General features: G+C 38.0%; 1 pseudogene; it reads right to left on the reverse strand.

Moving 5' to 3' along the window:
- Window positions 1-16,483: 16,483 nt before the first annotated feature.
- Window positions 16,484-16,653, reverse strand: LOC112448344 (uncharacterized; annotated as a pseudogene).
- Window positions 16,654-21,365: the final 4,712 nt, after the last annotated feature.

A 21,365-nucleotide genomic window follows, 5' to 3' on the forward strand; every position in this document is an offset into this window, starting at 1 on the left:
CATTCAGGAACAGTAAGTACATTCAAAGCACCGTGCAAACATCACTACAGCCTAGCTTCAGACTACTTCATTCCTGCAAAATAAAATCTTGTATTCAAAGCATGCACTCCTAATTTTTCCCTCTTTTAGCCTCTGACAACTCCTAAGCCTCTTTATTTCTGCTTCTTTACCTATTCTGGTTATTTCCTATAGATGAACTCTTACAAAAGGTGTTTGTGTGTTGTCTGTCTGTCTGCCCACATATTTTAAAAGAGGACTGGTGAAATTTTGTTTTTACTTAAAATGGAATTTTTGTTATTTAAAAGAGAAATCCAGATGGATTAAAGATGAAAAGTGCAAAATGAAAGCCAAAAAAAAAAAAGAACAGAGGCAGGACCCATATCCCCGAGGGGAAGGGATTAACATATACTCACTACTACATATAAAATAAAAACCAACAAGAATCTACTGTAGCACTATAGCACAGGTAACTATACTTAATATGTTTCAATAACTATGAGGGAAAATAATCTGGAAAATAACATATATATTCTTTTATATAAACATATATATGTGTGTGTGTGTGTGTGTGAATCACTTTGCTGTATAAATGAAACTAACACATTATAAATAACTATATTTCAATTAAAAAAGTTGGAGTATAAGCTTATGTTTTTCAGCTGCAGGTAAAATCAAAATAAGGTACAGGGCAATTGGTACAAATTACCTAAGAAGTAATGTGGAGTGAGGTCTTGGCAGGCTCTGATTCGTATTAGAACAAATTTTGGTTTATCCTTAGTAGAAAGCCCAAATATTCTCTCACATGAGACTCTACTCCTTTAAGAAGATGTGACAAAGGCCCAAATGTGTTTCTGCATTTCCATGTACCCACATGTGTACGTGTTGGTGAATTTCTGTGTGTTTGCATGTGTGTGCATGCTTATGTCTTTGTATGTACATATATGTATGATAGTGGCTCAGGTGTGTCTGACTCTTTGCAACCTCATGGACTGAAGCCCACAAGGCTCCTCTGGCCATGGAATTCTCCAGGCAAGAGCACTGGACTGGGTTGCCCTTTCCTTCTCCAGGGCATCTGGCTGACCCAGGTCTCCTATATTGCAGGTGGATTCTTTACCATCTGAGTCGTGTGTAATTAAGTAAGCATGAGTTCCTACTTCTGTGTGTGTATGGTAGTAGACGTCTGTTTGAGTGTTTATTATGTATTCATGGGTCTATATGGTCGTGTTTTTAATTTATAAGTCCAGCACTCTAGTTCCCAGGATTCATTTTGATTAAACCACACCAAGGTGTCTACCATCATCATGAGCTTCCTCTCAAACTCTTGACATTTATCAAATGCAATGAAAATACCAGCATGAAGTACTTTAAAAGAAGAAATAACAGCATACATTGAAGTTTGAAAAGCACAAGTACAAGAAAAGACATATTTTCTTAAATTCAGGTTTTGGTTTGTTTGCACTTTCATTTTGGCATCCTTTTCCCACTCACAAGAATCTTGGAAGCCCCTATGGTAGGATACTTTGCCGTTATAGAATTTAAGACATTATGAGGTTGAAACTGGAAGATAGAAATCTCTCTGTGGCTCACAGACATATTTCTTTGGTTTACAATGTGGTTTTAAGACAACTGAAAATATTTTAAATGGGGTATGAGCTCTGAAGCTTATCAAAATCTCCATCACTCTCTAGTCACACTCCAACTAAGAGTAAGAGGCATCCTTTACTTGGTTTCTCTGGTTACAGCAGAAGGTGTTCAAGTTTGTAACCCTTGCCCTAAGAGTGGTTGGGAGAGAGGTTCCTGGTTAATCTCTTTAAGGCTGCCCAGTGGTTAAGAACGTGCCTGCCAATGCAGGGGATAGGACTTTGATCCCTGGTTGGAGAATATCCCACATGCCAAGGAGCAACTAAGCCCAAGGGTTGCAATGACTGAGCCCATGCACCCAGCTAGAGAGTCCATGCACACCAATGAAAGATTCTGCAGGACCAAAGATCCCTGTGTGCAACAACTAAGATCTGATGCAGCCAAATAAGTAAATATTTTTAAATGGTTTATTTTAAAAATGTTTATAATTCATGAAAATAAAATTATACAGACAACATATAAGATGCAAAGCATAGAAACTTTATTTTATGTTATCTTTCACTGTTCAGTTGCTCAGTCACGTCGGACTCTTTGCAACTTGGACTGCAGCACTCCAGGCTTCCCTGTCCTTCACTGTCTCCCGAGGTATGCTCAAACTCATGCCCCTTGAGTCAGTGATGTCATCCAACCATCTCATCCCCTGTCATCCCCTTCTCCTCCTGCCTTCAATCTTTCCCAGCATCAGAGTCTTTTCTAATGAGTCAGCTCTTCACATTAAGTAGCCAAAGTATTAGAGCTTCAGTTTCAGCATCAGTCCTTCCAATATATATTCAGGGTTATTTTCCTTTAGGATTGACTAGCTTGATCTTTCTGTCCAAGGGACTCTCAAGAGTCTTGCATAGACAATAATTAATAGTCTAGGATTAACTTCATTTCACCATTCTTTTCTTCCTCATGTGGTTGGAATGAGAGGCTTAAAGATTCTGTCTGTTGCAGATAGTGTACATGAATGAACCTAAGAAGCTTCCTTCTCTGCAGGGTCTGGCTTTCCATGAAAATATTTAATGTCTTCCTAAAGATGACTTCAAAGTTTGATTCTATTAAGGGAAATATGTAATTTGAACACTCAAGGTGAAAAAGTTTCCTGTAACTATATTAACCCATACTGTGCTTAGCCAGTCAATTGTGTTGGACTCTTTGTGACTTCACGGACTGTACCCACCAGGTTCCTCTGTCCATGGGGATTCTTTAGGCAAGAATATTGGTGTGAGTTCCATGCCCTCCTCCAGGGGATTATCCTAACCCAGGGATCAAACCCAGGTCTCCAGCATTGCAGGGGGATTCTTTACCATCTGAGCCTCGAGGAAAGCCTGATTAAGCAGAGCAAGGTGAAAAAAAAAAATGTTTCCTGTAACCATTTTAACCCATTTAGTTTGCTACAATAAAGTAGGTGTTTTGTCAACCATCCTTGGCTAATAACAAGGGCCCAGGGTCTTAACTTGCCAGATTAAGTAAGGTGCCTCATGCCAGGGGAATGCTGCAACCTGGCTCTCAATCCCTTTAATAAATGTCTTAGCTCACTTCCTGTGAAAAGATTCTGAGTACAGGGCTTCCTTTCTCTCTCCACAGCTGCTTTGGCAAAATCTTTTGTCCTACTGTTTTGTCTCCTTTCCCCTTCCCATCTCCTGGTTCCATCTTTTTCCAATTATCAGAATGACCCCAAGTCCACATACAATTAAAGTGAAATTCTTGAGCTCAGGGACAAAGAATTCAGGAGTTAATGTGCATGTTTTAAAATGTCATGTAACAGTAACTTGAGGCTGGGGAGATGCTACTGATCTAAAACATACATGATAACACAGCTAGGTTGGAAGACATGGAAAAATGCCTTCAAAGTTGCTTGTGGATCAATGTGCCACTTTGTTCTTAAGACTGTTTATCCTTTTTTAATTGTCTTCACCATCCATCAGCCCATGCATGAATCACCCACCTTCTCAGCTCTTCCCTAATTTCTCTGTGTTCCTTTCCCAGGCTTCTCCTTGGTTTTGAATTTGAAGTGCGAATTCACCTAAGTGTTCTGTAAGTGTGAAATCCACCCTTCTGCCTGTCTGGTTACTCCTTGGTTAAGTTTTATGTTTAATGGTTCCGTGTATATTTTTAAACTAAATTGGATAAACACATCCCTGGGGCATTACTAAGTCTGAATTCACTCACAGTTAACTTCTTCTCATCAGCTGTGTTTGGTGTGTACAAGTGTGTCTCCATGGGTGAAATCCACCTACTGCTGCTGCTAAGTCACTTCAGATGTGTCCGCCTCTGTGCAACCCCATAGACGGAAGCCCACCAGGCTTCCCCGTCCCTGGGATTCTCCAGGCAAGAACACTGGAGTGGGTTGCCATTTCCTTCTCCAATACATGAAAGTGAAAAGGGAAAGTGAAGTTGCTCAGTTGTGTCCGACTCTTCGCGACCCCATAGACTGTAGCCCACCAGGCTCCTCCGTCCATGGGATTTTCCAGCCAAGAGTACTGGAGTGGGGTGCCATTGCCTTCTCCAAACCACCTACTAAAAGAATACAAATGATTGCATGGCATTTTCAGGCAGAAGAACACACTGCTGGAGAAGAAACTAGGGGCCTCTGCATTTTTGACCTTTCTCAAATGATGCCGTGCCTCTCTCTGCTTCCTATGCTAATGTTGAAAAACAGTAATAATTATATTTCTTAGGTGGAAAAATTGAAAATATACATTTGTCTCTAAGATTCTGAGTACTCTGTTTCTACAGCATTGTCATTTTTCCAGCATTTTGCCTTACAATGTAAGTGTGGGCTTGGACATTAACCTCCACATCAACTTCTAACTCTCTTCCCATAGTGTGAATACCATTGGTATTTGTGTTGGAAATAACCCAAGCAGGGTGTGTGTATGTTAGTATAGGCCAACCACATGTGGGTGGGATAATAAAAACAAAACCTCAGCACGGCATACCTTGAGAAAAAGGTGGATCAAGAGAGATAAAGTGTGGTATAAATTAAAAATGACCTCAGATGGAAATTGTGTGGATGTTATAAAAACATGAAAACAATTCATCTGTCATCACAGAGTTTACTCTAATGGTGAACCTCTCATTCTTCACATCTTAAACTGATCCCTTCCTATCATTCTGGAGCATAACTCACATTTGTGACATTCTTTGTTTATTGTCTATGGAACCAGGGGCACCATAAAGAAACTGGTATTAACCGTGAGTGTCTTTGCCAGTTTTATAATGTGGACAACCTTTCAGGGATCAAAACCATAAAGCCACCAAATATTTTAAGACCAGTTCTCCAAGATACCAGACTAATGAAAAAACTGTTAAAAGGGAATCACATGCAATGCCTTTGTTGGTGTAAATTATATACCTGTTATTTCTATGTTCAGGAGCAGAGGTTGATAAAATCCTGCAGAAGGCAGCATGAACTGTGGGAAAGAACAACATTACTCTGGTTCAAATGCCTGTCTCTGGCTCTTACATAGGGTGAACTGGAAAAATTATTTAAACAGTCCAGATCTCAATATTATCAATAAAATTACATCATGAGATCTATCTTAAAGGTTGGTTGTAAGTATCAGGGTTAATATAATCCTTTAATAATTATAAGCCTGTGTGATAGATGATTATTATTCTTAGTATTACTTATTTTATGGAAAAATCTATACAGTTAATTGATTTTTGTGAAAACCACCATAAAACATTCATGAATAGAATTACATACATAATTGTATTTATAAATCATCTGTAATCTCTCTTGGGCATCCTCTGTAATCTCTTAAACAGTCATAGTAATACCATATCTATTTCAGTAGAAAGGCATCATTTTCCCACGAGTTCTTGGGCCTCTTTTGGCTCTCACTGTAATTCAACAGCAGAGAGAGGTTCAAGCTGTCTTTCCAACTCTTTGCCCTTTCTTAGCAAGCTTTCCAATTCGTGGTATTTGGTTTAGGCACATCCTCAGAGTTGGCTTAATTCATATCTTGTCTTGAAAATGACATTTGATCACGATCTTCATGTCTCTTGATAATTGAGACACTGCTCTTATGTTTTACTGGCTTCTAACAAATTTACCTCTTTGTCTAAAGATGGTGATATTCTCAGTAAATGTAAAATTCTTATTGTCCAGCCTCTGAATACCCTCTATAATTGACTTATATTAATTATATCATTATCATTATCATTGACTACTTTCCTGCCCTTTCTCTTTGCTGACTTATATGTAAGTCATATAAGTATAATATATGTCAAATAAACTAATATAAGTCAAATAAACAATGGTCTCTCTGTTATCAGTTTATTGTCTGTAGTCTTCTCTCCCTACATTCTTTTTAAGAAAATCAGCCACTTACTTGATCTTATTTTTGAATGATATTAATATATAACTCTCTAGCCCTAGGTACTTACTAAAGCATCAGTTTCATATTTCTATCCACATTCAAGATCTTAACTGAAATAAAATATCCTGGCATCATCTACAATTGAACAAATACACACTGACTTTGATTCTCTTCCAAGCTCTTCCATTTGCTTTCTTCCCAACCCATCACCAACTTGGCTATCTTTAGGCCATCCCTCTCATTTCTCTTTCAAAAGACACCAAGTCCTCATATTTCTTGGATTTGTCTTTTTGTCATTTCTAGGGATATGCTTCCTGTGAGGACACTCAAAACTTTATCATTAAATCAATTCAATTGCCTTTATTTTCTTGGGCTCCAAAATCACCACAGATGGTGACTGCAGCCATGAAATTAAAAGATGCTTTCTCCTTGGAAGAAAAGATATGACCAACATAGACAGCATATTAAAAAGCAGAGACATTACTTTGCCAACAAAGGTCTGTCTAGTCAAAAGCTATAGTTTTTCCAGTAGTTAGGTATGGAGGTGAGATTTGGACTATAAAGAAAGCTGAGCGCCAAAGAATTGATGCTTTTGAACTGTGGTGTTGGAGAAGACTCTTGAGAGTCCCTTGCACTGCAAGGAGATCAAACCAGTCAACCCTAAAGGAAATCAGTTTTACATATTCACTTGAAGGGCTGATGCTGAAGCTGAAACTCCAATACTTTGGCCACATAATGGGAAGAACTGACTCATTGGAAAAGACCCTGATGCTGGAAAAGACCCTGACTCATTGGAAAAGATTGAAGGCAGGAGGAGAAGGGGACGACAGAGGATGAGATACTTGGATGGCATCACCAACTCGATGGACATGAGTCCGAGCAAGCTCCAAGAGTTGGTGATGGAAAGGGAAGCCTAGAGTGCTGAAGTCAATGGGGTCGCAAACAGTTGAACACAACTGAGTGACTGAACTGACTGACTGGATTGCTTTTTTTTTTTTAATTTAACTTATTTATTTTAATTGGAGGCTAGTTACTTTACAATGTTCCCTTCCAGGAGAATCTTTCCCATTGCTCTTCTATCCCACCAGGCCCAATTCTACAGGGTGCATTTCTATAAGAATGATTTTTTTTTTTTTTTAGTATGATTGCTTTACAATGTTGTATTAGTTTCTGCTGTACAATGGAGTGAATTAGTTATATGTACACATACACAACCTCCCTCACAACCCCATCCCACCCATCTAGGTCATCATAGAGCTTGGAGCTATTTGAATGTCTGATATGTTTTTGTTTAATTGTTTCAGAGCTTACAAAGATACTTTAACACCATCCATATTACATTAAAGTTTATCTACAATTTTGTTGTTAATAATGTCTGCAACTTGTATTTATCCACAATCATTTCCCCTAAAACTACTCTGTATGACCATTTAGTTTCAACCAATCTGGGTTCTACCATAAGTTCAGTTGAGCTGCTCATTCATGTCCAACTCTTTGTGACCCTATGGACTGCAGCAGCCATGCTTCCCTGTCCATTACCAACTCCCAGAGCTTGCTCAGACTCACATCCATCGAGTTGGTAATGCCATCCAACAATCTCATCCCCTGGCATCCTCTTCCCCTCCTGCCTTCAATCTTTCCCAGCACCAGGGTCTTTTCCAAGAAGTCAATTCTTCATATCAAGTGGCCAAATTGTTGGAGCTTCAGCTTCAGAATTAGTCTTTCCAATGAATATTCAGGATTGATTTCATTTATGATTGACTGATTTGATCTCCTTGCAGTCCAAGGGACTCTCAAGAGTCTTCCACTACACCTTAGTTCAAAAACATCAATCTCTGATGTTCAGCTTTCTTTATGGTCTAACTCTCACATTCACATATGACTACTTGAAAAACTATAGCTTTGACTAGACAGACCTTTGTTGGCAAGGTAATGTCTCTGCTTTTTAATATGCTATCTAGGTTGGTCATAACTCTTCCTCCAAGCAGCAAATATCTTTTAATTTCATGGCTACAGTCACCATCTTCAGTGATTTTTGAGCCCCCAAAATAAAGTCTGTCAGTGTTTCTGCTCTTTCCCCATCTATTTGCCATGAAGTGATGGGACTGGATGCCATGATCTTTGTTTTTTGAATGTTGAGCTTTAAGCCAGCTTTTTAACTCTCCTCTTTTGCTCTCATCAAGAGGCTCTTTAGTTCTTCTTTGCTTTCTCCCATAAGGGTGGTGTCATCTGCATATATGAGTTTATTGATATTTCTCCTGGCAATCTTGATTCCAGCTTGTGCTTCATCCAGCCCAGTATTTATCATGATGTACTCTGCATTTAAGTTAAATAAGCAGGTTGACAATATACAGCCTTGACGTACTCTTTTCCCCATTTGGAACCAGTCTGTTGTTCCATGTCCAGTTCTAACTGCTGCTTCTTGACCGGCATACAGATTCCTCAGCATGCAGGTAAGGTGGTCTGATATTCCTATCTCTTGAAGAATTTTCCACAGTTTGCTGTGATCCACACAGTCAAAGTCTTTGGTGTAGTAAATAAAGCAGAAGTAGGTGTTCTTCCAGAACTTTCTTGCCTTTTCTATGATCCAATGGATGCTGGCAATTTGATCTCTGGGGGTTCTACCACACCTCCCCAAACCAGGGCAGTTGACTGTTATTTCTGGACTATTGGCTCATGCTTTGACTCCTTCCATGGAAATTCTTCCACATAGTCTATCAACCTATTTATTTTTGTGTTTCCTTCTTATCCCAGCTTGATTTTCACTGTTTGTATAGCCTTTTTAAGTAGCTTTTTTCTTAATAGTTTGGTTATTTTTATATTTTTTCTGATGAAAAATATAAAATTGTGTACCATGTGCATTCTTTGTATGCTATTTCTATTACAGTATCTTCTAGGCTAAGTATTTATATGAACTTCATAAGATGTACTTTGTATTATCCCCACATAACATCAATTATCTCATACTTCATTGTAATTACAATTGCTAAAACCAAAGTCCAGGTCCTTTTAGTTTTTTCCAGAAACCATCACCTCTGGCTTCCTTATATTCAATATCTGTTTTTTCCTGAAATTTGTTATATTGTTTAATTTCTGTGTCTAAAACTATATCATTTACAAAGCTGTTCATAGTAAGAGTGACAGACATAGTGGTCTCTTACCTGTTCAGTAAATATCTTTGGTTATGGATATTTTTTACTTTTTTTTTAAATTATGGTAAAAGTCACATAATATAAAACATACTACTTTAACCATATTTAACTGTACATTTCAGTGGCAGTAAGTACATTCACATTATTGTGCAATTCTCACCATCTTCCAGCTCCCAAATTTTTCACCTTCTTAAGCTGAAATTCTGTCCCCATTAAACACTAACTCCCCAGTCCTCTCCCCATCTTATTCTCTGGGCCCTTGACATCTACCTATGTATTTTAGCTCTATGAATTTGATTTTTCAAGGTAATAAGTATAATCAAACCATATTTGTCTGCATCTAATATATTTGCACAAACAGAACCTTGTGTGAACCAGGACCCAGGAGAAGTGACCCCACAAGAGACTGACCCAGAGTTGCCCGTGAGTGTCCAGGAGTCTCCAGCAGAGGCGTGAATCAATGGTGGCCTGCTGTAGGGTTTGGGTACTGAGTGCAGAAGTGCATGCATGGGACCTTTTGAAAGAGGTCATCATTATCTTCATTACTTCCACCATAGTTTGTCCCCAGGTAAATAACAGGGAGAGAATGCAGCTCCACCCATCAACAGAAAAAAGGTTTGAAGATTTACTGAGCATGCCCCCTCATCAGAAGAAGACCCAGTTTCCCCCTCAGTTAGTCTCTCCCATCAGAAAGCCTCCATAAACCTCTTATCTTTCTCCATCATAAGGCAGACAGAATGAAAACCACAGTCACAGAAAACTGACCAAACTGAGCACATGGACCACAGCCTTGTCTAACTCAATGAAACTATGAGCCATTCCATAAAGGGCCACCGAAGATGGGTGGGTCATAGTGGAGAGTTCTGACAAAACATGGTCCATTGGAGAAGGGAATGGCAAGCCACTTCAGTATTCTTGCCCTGAGAACCCCATGAACAATATGAAAAGTCAAAAAGACAGGACACTTAAAGATGAACTCCCCAGGTCGGTAGGTGCCCAATATGCTACTGGAGATCAGTGGAGAAATAACTCCAGAAAGAATGAAAAGACAAAGCCAAAGCACCCAGTTATGAATGTGATTTGTGATAGAAGTAACATCCGATGCTGTAAACAGCAATATTGCATAGGAACCTGAAATGTTAGGTCCATGAATCAAAGCAAATTGGAAATGGTCAAACAGGAGCTGGCAAGACTGAACATCAATATTTTAGGAATCAGCAAATTAAAATGGATTGGAATGGGTTAATTTAACTCAAATGACCATTATAACTACTACTGTGGGCAGGAATCCCTTAGAAGAAATGGAGCAGCCATCATGGTCAACAAAAGAGTCCAAAATGCAGTACTTGGATGCAGTCTCAAAAACGACAGAATAATCTCTATTCCTTCCCAAGGCAAACCATTCAATATCACAGTAATCCAAGCCTATTCCCTTAGAGTAATGCTGAAGAAGCTGAAGTTTAACAGTTCTAGGAAGACCTACATACCTTCAAGAACTAACACCCAAAAAAGATGTCCTTTTCATTATAGGGGACTGGAATGCAAAAGTAGGAAGTCAAGAAATACCTGAAGTAACAGACAAATTTGGCCTTGGAGTACAGAATGAAGGAAGGCAAAGGCTAACAGAGTTTTGCCAAGAGAATGCACTGGTTATAACAAACACCCTCTTCCAACAACACAAGAGAAGACTCTACACCTGAACACCACCAAACATATTCTTTTCACCAAAGATGAAGAAGCTCTATATAGTCAGCAAAAACAAGAGAGGGAGCTGACTGTGGCTCAGATCATGAAATCCTTATTGCCAAATTCAGACTGAAATTGAAGAAAGTAGGGAAAACCACTAGACCATTCACGTATGACCTAAATCAAACCCTTAACAATTATACAGTGAAAGTGAGAAATAGATTCAAAAGATTAGATCTGATAGAGTACCTGAAGAACTATGGAAGGAGGTTGATGACATAATACAGGGGGCAGGGATCAAGACTGTCCCCAAGAAAAAGAAGTGAGATAAGGCAAAATGGCTGTCTGAGAAGACCTTACAAATAGCTGTGAAAAGAAGAGAAGTGAAAAGCAAAGGAGAAAAGGAAAGATATACCCATTTGAATGCAAAGTTCTAAAGAATAGCAAGGAGAGATAAGAAAGCCTTCCTTAGCAATCAATGCAAAGAAATAGAGGAAAACAATAGAATGGGAAAGACTAGAGATCTCTTCAAGAAAATTAGAGATACCAAGGGAACATTTCATGCAAAGATGGGCACAATAAAGGACAGAAATGGTGTGTATCTAACAAAAGCAGAAGATATTAAGAAGAGGTGGCAAAAATAAAAGAAGAACTGAACAAAAAAATCTTCACAACCCAGATAATCACGATGGCATGATCACTCACCTAGAGCCGGACATCCTGGAATCCAAAGTCAAGTGGGCCTTAGGAAACATCACTACAAACAAAGCTAATGGAGGTGATGGAATTCCAGTTGGCTATTTGAAATCCTAAACGATGATGCTGTGAAAGTGCTACACTCAATATGCTAGCAAATTTGGAAAACTCAGCAGTGGCCACAGGACTGGAAAAGGTCAGTTTTCATTTCAATCCCAAAGAAAGGCAATGCCAAAGAATGCTCAAACTACCGCACAATTGCACTCATCTCACACACTAGAAAAGTAATGCTCAAAATTCTCCAAGCCAGGCTTCAACAGTATGTGAATCGTGCACTTCCAGATGTTCAAGCTGGTTTTAGAAAAGGCAGAGGAACCAGAGATCAAATTGCCAACATCTGTTGGATCATCGAGAAAGCAAGAACATTCCCAAAAATATCTATTTCTGCTTTATTGACTATGCCAAAGCCTTTGACTGTGTGGATCACAACAAACTGTGGACAATTTTGAAAGAGATGCAAATACCAGACCACCTTTCCTGCCTTCTGAGAAATCTATATGCAGGTCAAGAAGCAACAGTTAGAACTGTACGTGGAACAACAGACTGGTTCCAAATAGGGAAAGGAGTATCTCAAGGCTGTGTATTGTCACTCTGCTTATTTAACTTATATGCAGAGTACATCATGAGAAACGTTGGGCTGGAAGAAGCACAAGCTGGAATCAAGATTGACGGGAGAAATATCAATAAACTCAGATATCAGATGACACCATCATATGGCAGAAAGCGAAGAACTATAGAGCTTCTTGATGAAAGTAAAAGAGGCGAGTGAAAAAGTTGACTTAAAACTCAACATTCAGAAAACTAAGTTCATGGCGTCTGGTCCCATCACTTCATGGAAAATAGATGGGGAAACAGTGGAAACAGTAACAGACTTTATTTTCTTGGGCTTCAAAAATCACTGTAGATGGTGACTGTAGCCATGAAATTAAAGGACACTTGCTCCTTGGAAGAAAAGTTATGATGAACCTGGATATCATATTAAAATGCAGAGACATTACCTTGGCAACCAATGTCTGTCTAGTCAAAGCTTTAGTTTTCCAGTAGTCTTGTTTGGATGTGAGAGTTGGACTATAAAAAATGCTGAGCACCAAAGAATTGATGCTTTTGATCTGTGGTGTTGGAGAAGACTCTTGAGAGTCCCTTGGACTGCAAGGAGATCCAACCAGTCCATCCTAGAGGAAATCAGTTCTGAATATTCATTGGAAGGACTGATGCTGAAGCTGAAACTCCAATATTTGGCCACCTTATGGGAAGAATTGACTCATTTGAAAAGACCCTGATTCTAGGAAAGATTGAATGCAGGAGGAGAAGGGGGCAACAGAGAATGAGGTTGTTGGATGGCATCACCAACATAATGGACATGAGTTTGAGTAAACTCCAGGAGTTGGTAATGGACAGGGAAGCCTGGTGTGCTGCAGTCCAAGGTCTCAAAGAACTGAACTCAACTGAGCGACTGAACTGTACTGAACTGAACTGAATGTGTTTAGAATACATTTTTAAGGTCAACTTAGTGTATGTAGTATAAACAGGTTATACCCTGCTTGTTTTTTTTTTCCCCTTTGTGGACATATACATGGAGAAAAAATGCAATTCCAGATATTCTTAAATGTTTTTGAAGTGCTTGAAAAACCTTCCAAACATATATGTAAGCCTTAGAATTCTATTCTTAAAAATCATCTATCAGCATGTCTTATTTAATCCTTTTATCTTCTCTACTTCTGAGATCTGGTTTCGTTTTTCCTTGTTTAAGCTTAGTCACTTAAGTTCTCAAATCAGGATTAGTAGAACTGCCTCATGAGGATGCCTTGTTTTCCTATAATATCCCACCTCATATCTTTCTGATGCTACTGCAGTAATGACTGCCCTAAAGTATATCCTCTTGATTCTCTTAGAGCACTTCCCATTCTTTGTCTGGTTTCATAACCATGTGATTATCTGTCTTTTGCTTCCTACTAGATAATAAGTGACTCAGAGGCTATGCGTGCATCATTCCTGTATCTCCACAGAAGAACATGTACCATCCAAATGATAGAAAATGAATAATCATTACCATACAAGTAAAGTATGTAAACATTTTAAAGTGGTGTTCAGCTAAAAGTATACAGTTTCATCATTAGCAAACATATGGGGATCAATCTACTGTTTATACTTAATGCAACCTCTTTAAAAATTTGTTGAATGCCAGGCACTGTGTATTAAGAGAATAATTATATGTATATATAATTCATAACCTATATAGTAAAAGAATCTGGAAAAGAATATATATATATATATATATGCTTTTATACAGTTATATGGGCTTCCCTGGTAGCTCAGCTGGCAAAGCATCCGCCTGCAATGCAGGAGACCCCAGTTTGATTCCTGGGTCAAGAAGAGCCCTTGTTGAAGGGGTAGCTACCCTCTCCAGTATTCTTGCCTGGAGAATTCCATGATCAGAGAAGCCTAGCAAGCTACAGTCCATGGGGTCACAAAGTGTTGGACATGCCTGAGTGATTAAGCACAGCACAGTTATATGTATAGAAGTCACTCATATGTTATACATATATATACACATATAATATGCATCTGAATCCCCTTGCTGTACACCTGAAACTAACACATTTTAAGTCAACTACACTTCAATTAAAAAAATTAAAGAAGAACATAATTATAACATAACTTTTCTACTGTTGAGGAGCTCAATGTATAGTGAAGGACAAAGTCTGTAACATGATAAAGTCAGAATACATTAAAAAAATAAATACAAAGAAAGGTCAGGGGAAGGAAAGACAGCAGATGGAAACATGGTACAGATGTATTGTTGCTCTAAGTATGATGGGTCTTAAAAGATGAGATCCTCTTCAAGACTATTATATATTAGCTAAGTAGAAGATACGGACTATTTCTAAATTCCCAAATGTCTACTTGGACAATTGGTGACATTCAACTTAGTTCTGTGAGATAGTTAACTATATAGTATTAATGTAAATTTTATGTTTATGATGATTATACTATGCTAAAATTGTAAAAGATATTAACATTTAATGAAACTTCTGTGAAGTTTATACCAGAACTCTGCGTAATTTCTCAAATTTTTAAAAAAATTCTAAAAGAAAAAATTTAATGTTTAGCATATTTAAAAATTAAAAATAATTAAATATCAAGTTCTTTCATTCTTTTTTAAATTAATTAATTTATTTTAATTGAAGGATAATTACTTTACAATATTGTGGTGATTTTTGCCATACATCAATATGAGTCAGCCATAAATGCACACTTATTTTTCTTCTGTGCTTATATGCTAGCTTCCCCAAGTATTTTTAAGATAAAATACTAACCTTTCTCCTTTCAGTTAGATTTCCTTCTTTTGAACATACAGGAAGCTGAACACTTTCATATTCCACTTGTAAGTTCCATCTTCAGCTTCTGAAATTGAAAGAATCCATAATTATAAGCTTTCTTTGTGGTTTCAATGAGAAGGATGGACATTTTTCAAGTAAACAAAATCATCTGCCTGGATAATGTCAAACCTAGAATTTAATCTCTAAATTACAGGCTGCCTACGCATCTCTTTATGTTTATTCTTCTCTCTTGCCAACACCTTTTATGTGTAGCATTTTTTTTCTCTGAACATTAGGTAAACAGAGTGCATGTATGAGCCAAACGAATAGGGTGGAAGCTCTAGAGATTTCATATTTTGTGGATTAGGATCACCAAGATATTCTAGATGCTCATACAAGATCTAGTCACCTCCTAGAAAGAGTAAGTAGACAGTAGAGGGAAGTTTGGAAGGATGAGTCTAAGAAGTCAGTTGGCCAGAATTCATATCCCAACTCTGCCTCTAGCCAACTTAAGCTCTCTCTGCAAAACACAACTTCTCTGTGTCACCATATGTTTTGCCTAACAGATTTTTGATATTAAATAGATAAGCAGCACTTACACTTTGATTTATAATAATCATTTAATACATTCAAACTACTTTTATTATATTCATATTTCAAGTTCCTATTCACTAGACTTATTGTCAAGATTTTTCTTATTCAATATATAGATATGTGAAGCTATAATTAGTTCTGAGCTTTTCTTAGTTCTTGCCTCCTAAGAATTAATTGACACATTTAGAGCAATGACTAAATAAAGATTCCCTGTCTCTTGGTAAAATTAGATTTTTCTTACATTCCACAGACAATCTTATAGCCTGTTCCCTTTCATTCAATAAATGAAATGCTAACTTTATTTAAATCTGTTAAATTATATTAGCATATATTACCTATACATTTACACCTATTTATTTATTTATCCTTGCTTATCCCACTTGCTGAAATGAGTGAATGGTCTGAATGTCTGAAGATGGCATTCTCTGCATGCTTCATGCAGATCATAATAAATTTTGAATAAGTTAGAAGCAAAAGGTAAGTTATAGTTTTGCATAGCGAAAAACAAGTATGGTTATGCAAGTTAGGAACTCTGTGGCAAAGCCATATAATTCAGGTTCAGATTTTTCTGGGATGGCTCAGAAAATTTATATTTTAAAGTACTCAATTTGTACTGTCATATAAATTTAGAGCTACATAAAAATGACATTTCATTTAGGATGGTCTAAACTGTGAGTATATAAAGGATATTTAACAGTTTTCATTCTTATTACTGCAATTCATTTAAAAAAGAAAACAATTTTTTCCCAACAAAAATATCTTCCTCAAGAAAGTTTTACAAAAATTCTGTAGGGTGGCAGCATTTTCATGTAATATGCCAACACACATTTTGTAAGCTCATATGTTTATGGTGTGGTAAGAATGTTAAACCACAATTCATAAAGTGAAAAGGCTAATGGAAAATCTCTCTTGTATTTCTGAAACCAGCCAGCTGCTTAGACTTACATATTTTAATTCACAAATTATTACCTCACATCATATAATTCTGTATATTGGACATACTTTCGGTAGGGAAAATGTGGACATCTTCCCTTATAGACCTTATTAAATTAAAAACAAGGCATAAAATGTAGGTTTTCTGTTAGAAATCTAGTAATCACTCCATACTTGAACTTTATTTCAATAATAATGATATGCTTACTACTCTTAGAATGGATACTACACTTGATCTTAGCCAAAAGGCTGAGAAGCAATAATGATAAATATCTAGCAACTCTTTTCCCAATATGACATTAAATAAGAGAAAGATTGTTATATACACAGAAAAACTGAACCTGAAAGATGATATACCAAAATGGTATTGGTGCTTAAAATAATACAATCATGGGATTTTACCTTATAGCTTATGCATTTCAGTACCTTTAAGGTGTGTGTATTTTTTTTTTTTAATTGAACACAGATAATTTTAGAAATTGGTGTAGCAGGGGATGCAATACCACTCCTTTTTAAATGTATTTTATTCTCTCACTTAATCTGTGGCTTTGTGTGTCTAAGGACATAAGTTTAACATTTGAGAATACTTACTGATGTTCAAGCTGGTTTTAGAAAAGGCAGAGGAACCAGATATCAAATTGCCAACATCCACTGGATCATGGAAAAAGCAAGAGAGTTCCAGAAAAACATCTATTTCTGCTTTATTGACTATGCCAAAGCCTTTGACTGTGTGGATCACAATAAACTGTGGAAAATTCTGAAAGAGATGGGAATACCAGACCACCTGATCTGCCTCTTGAGAAATTTGTATGCAGGTCAGGAAGCAACAGTTAGAACTGGACATGGAACAACAGACTGGTTCAAAATAGGAAAAGGAGTTCGTCAAGGCTGTATATTGTCACCCTGCTTATTTAACTTATATGCAGAGTACATCATGAGACGCGCTGGACTGGAAGAAGCACAAGCTGGAATCAAGATTGCCAGGAGAAATATCAATAACCTCAGATATGCAGATGACACCACCCTTAGGGCAGAAAGTGAAGAGGAACTCAAAAGCCTCTTGATGAAAGTGAAAGTGGAGAGTGAAAAAGTTGGCTTAAAGCTCAACATTCAGAAAACGAAGATCATGGCATCCGGTCCCATCACTTCATGGGAAATAGATGGGGAAACAGTGGAAACAGTGTCAGACTTTCTTTTTTTGGGCTCCAAAATCACTGCAGATGGTGATTGCAGCCATGAAATTAAAAGACACTTACTCCTCAGAAGGAAAGTTATGACCAACCTACATAGCATATTGAAAAGCAGAGACATTACTTTGCCAACAAAGGTTCGTCTAGTCAAGGCTATGGTTTTTCCTGTGGTCATGTATGGATGTGAGAGTTGGACTGTGAAGAAGGCTGAACGCCGAAGAATTGATGCTTTTGAACTGTGGTTTTGGAGAAGACTCTTGAGAGTCCCTTGGACTGCAAGGAGATCCAAGCAGTCCATTCTGAAGGAGATCAGCCCTGGGATTTCTTTGGAAGGAATGATGTTAAGGCTGAAACTCCAGTACTTTGGCCACCTCATGCGAAGAGTTGACTCATTGGAAAAGACTCTGATGCTGGGAGGGATTGGGGGCAGGAGGAGAAGGGGACGACAGAGGATGAGATGGCTGGATGGCATCATTGACTCGATGGACATGAGTCTGAGTGAACTCCAGGAGTTGGTGATGGACAGGGAGACCTGGCGTGCTGTGATTCATGGGGTCACAAAGAGTCGGACACACCTGAGTGACTGATCTGATCTGATCTGAGTGTCCGTTTAAACCATGAAAAAAAAATCAGTTTATTAACAAAGAACTTTCAATCAAGCTAAATGTGATCAAATAACAAATCTCTGCTAAAAACTGATGAAAATGTGTTTAAGTTTAAAGAGCTAATGACATATACACTGTTTAACAGTTGTTTAAAGCAACTATAAATTATTTCCAACCAAAATCTCCAAGGTCTTAATTTAATGCCTGTGCTATTATTACCTTAGTTAGCCAATGCTATAGTACTGTGGAACCAAGTGCCTGATATTAATGTCTTTTTTGCTCTCTCCCTCTCATGATTTATTCTCTTCTTAAATTTTATTTTATATTGGCATATAGTTAACCATATTGTGTTAGCTTCAGGTGTACAGCAAAATGATTTGGTTATGCATATATGTGTATCTATTCTTTTTCAAATACTGCTATATTTAAAATGGATAGCCATAAAGGTCCTACTATGTAGCATGGGGAACTTCACTCAATTTTATGTAACAATGTAAATGAGAAAAAATATCTGATATTAATGTCTTGATCCCATGTTATCAGGTAAGCTTGAGAGGCTCTCCTCCTTTTTGCTTTCTTTATTTGAAACGAGAAGTCCACTTGAAAGTGAAAGTTGCTCAGTCATGTCCTGACTCTTTCCGACCCCACTATACAGTCCATGGAATTCTCCAGGCCAGAGTACTAGAGTGGGTAGCTGTTCCCTTCTCCAGGGGATCTTCCCAATCCAGGGATTAAACTCAGGTCTCTCACATTGTGGGCATATTCTTTACCAGCTGAGCTACAAGGGAAGCCCAAGAATACTGGAGTGGGTGGCCGATCTCTTCTCCAGTGGATCTTCCCGACCCAGGAATTGAACCGGGGTCTGCTGCATTGCTGGTGGATTCTTTTTTTTTTTCTGTTTTCATCTACTTTTATTTTATTTTTTTAATTTACAATATTGTATTGGTTTTGCCATACATCAGCATGAATCTGCCATGGGTGTACACGTGTTCCCAATCCTGAACACCCTTCCCACGATTCTTTACCAACAGAGCAATGAGGGAAGCCCAGAATGAGCCCAGTAGGAGTGGTTGGAAGCTTCCAAAAATGTGGGGAGCCAGATGCTCATTGAGACCTCAGTTAGAATACACTGGTACCAGCTACAGTAGAGAAGTGTGTCCCTCCTATGGAGGTGGGGTTGTAGCACAAGGAGAAACTTTTGGTAAGTAATAATGAATGTGGGCTGCCCCCGTGGCTCAGTGGTAGAGAATCCACCTGTCAATACAGAAGACCCGGGTTCTATCCCTAGGTCAAGAAGATCCTCTGGAGAAGGAAACGCAACCCATTCCAGTATTCTTGTCTGAGAAATGCTATGAACAGAGGAGCCTGTCAGTCCACAGTCCATGGGGTCGAAAAAGAGTCAGACTAAAAGAGTCAGTCACTCAGGTGACTAAAAAATAGCACCAACAATAATGAATGTACTGCAGCTGTGTTTACCATGATGCTAGGGATAAGAGATATAAACAACACAGTGTTGGGTGGTAAATGTAGATGATTGATGTTATATAGAAAATATGGAATCAGAAAGTCGGATATTACTTATATTCTTTTGGGAAAGTCTGGAAAATCTTTATGGAATCAATAATACGAGAACTATGGAAGAAAAGTGTGAGTTCACAAGGAGAATAGATAGGTGAGACCATACAGAAAGCATAGCTTACACCAAAAAAAAATGGAAATAGAGTCACAGAAAGTATTAATTGATTAAGAAAACTTGTATAGTATAAGAATTGAGACTGGATTGTCTGGAGAGAAGTAGCAGGACTGAGATTGAAATGGAGGCTTAGAGAGAATTGCAAAATATTTGACTATAATGCTACAATTTGTGAAATCTACCTATGGATTATAAAATATACATTGAGTTACTTTATACTGCAGACCAGTCTGTTACACAACATAGTGGCTTAAAGTAACACCATTTATACAGTTAATAATTCTATGAGTCAGCAACAGGGACCAGGTTCAAGGTGGTGGCTTGTCTGATCTCTACTGGCTCATCCATGTGGCTGCAGTATTTCCGGGTAAACAAAAGACTAGTGTGATTAGGAGTCACATGAAATCTGATCCTTCATTGGATTGGCCCAGGCTGTTTACTTAGGGAAGACAGATAAATCCCAGGAGAAATAGTGGGGTTGTTGAAAGTGTCTCACAACCTAGATTTGGGAACTTCATGTTGATATCTTTCTATTTCATTGCATTGGCCAAAGCAACTCATAAGATCAACTGAGGGACAATAGACTCCAATTCTTGAGAGTAAAAGCTTAAGTCATATTGCATGTGGAATGGAAACCGAAAAGAGCAAAAGATTGTGTCCACCTTTGCAGCTTACCAAAAGGGACTTCTGACTGATTATATTGGCACAGTGGGTGTAAACTCTGTGCTGGATTCATTTTGAATCTCATCACCTGACTTCAGGGTAATCAAATCTTGAAAGAAGAAAAAAATAAAGGGCTATAGGAACTAAGGAAATGGCAACCCACTCCAGTATTCTTGCCTGGAGAATCCCAGGGACGGGGGAGACTGGTGGGCTGCCATCTATGGGGTCGCACAGGGTCAGACACAACTGAAGCGACTTAGCAGCAGCAGCAGCAAGAGTAAGTATGAGAGATTTTTTTTTTTTTTTTTTCTTTTTCAGTTTCCTCCTAAGGGACTCTGAAACCCCTGGACTCTTACCAAGGCAGCCCAATGTTCTTGGCTCTCCCATTGGCCAAACAGAAAACACTCCCAGGTAAAAAAAAAAAAAAAAAAATCACTGACATTGTTTCTCATGCCAATAATATCACAAAACAAAAATTAATCTCAATTAAAAAGTATTTTTTTAAATCCTTGTGCATATTAAAAAAGGCATCTAGTATTTATACATGAGCCACATTTAGCATAAATCAGAATAGAAATATAATTCAGGGGCTGTGTATTTGACTACAACTGGTAGGAGAATAAGCCTGATTGTGAGATACTAATAGGAGTGTGAATCCTGTTTTGAACCTGTTCACTGTTTACTGCTGTTATTTTCTAGAAATGGGGTTGGGGGGAGTCAGGAAAAGGAAGATTACCAACAGAGGGGCAGGATGTGACGTGAAAGTCGCTCAGTTGCGTCTGCCTCTTTGCAACCCCATGAACTAGATACAGTCCATGGAGT

Source organism: Bos taurus, chromosome 1, assembly GCF_002263795.3.
Source record: "Bos taurus isolate L1 Dominette 01449 registration number 42190680 breed Hereford chromosome 1, ARS-UCD2.0, whole genome shotgun sequence".
Taxonomy (NCBI): domain Eukaryota; kingdom Metazoa; phylum Chordata; class Mammalia; order Artiodactyla; family Bovidae; genus Bos; species Bos taurus.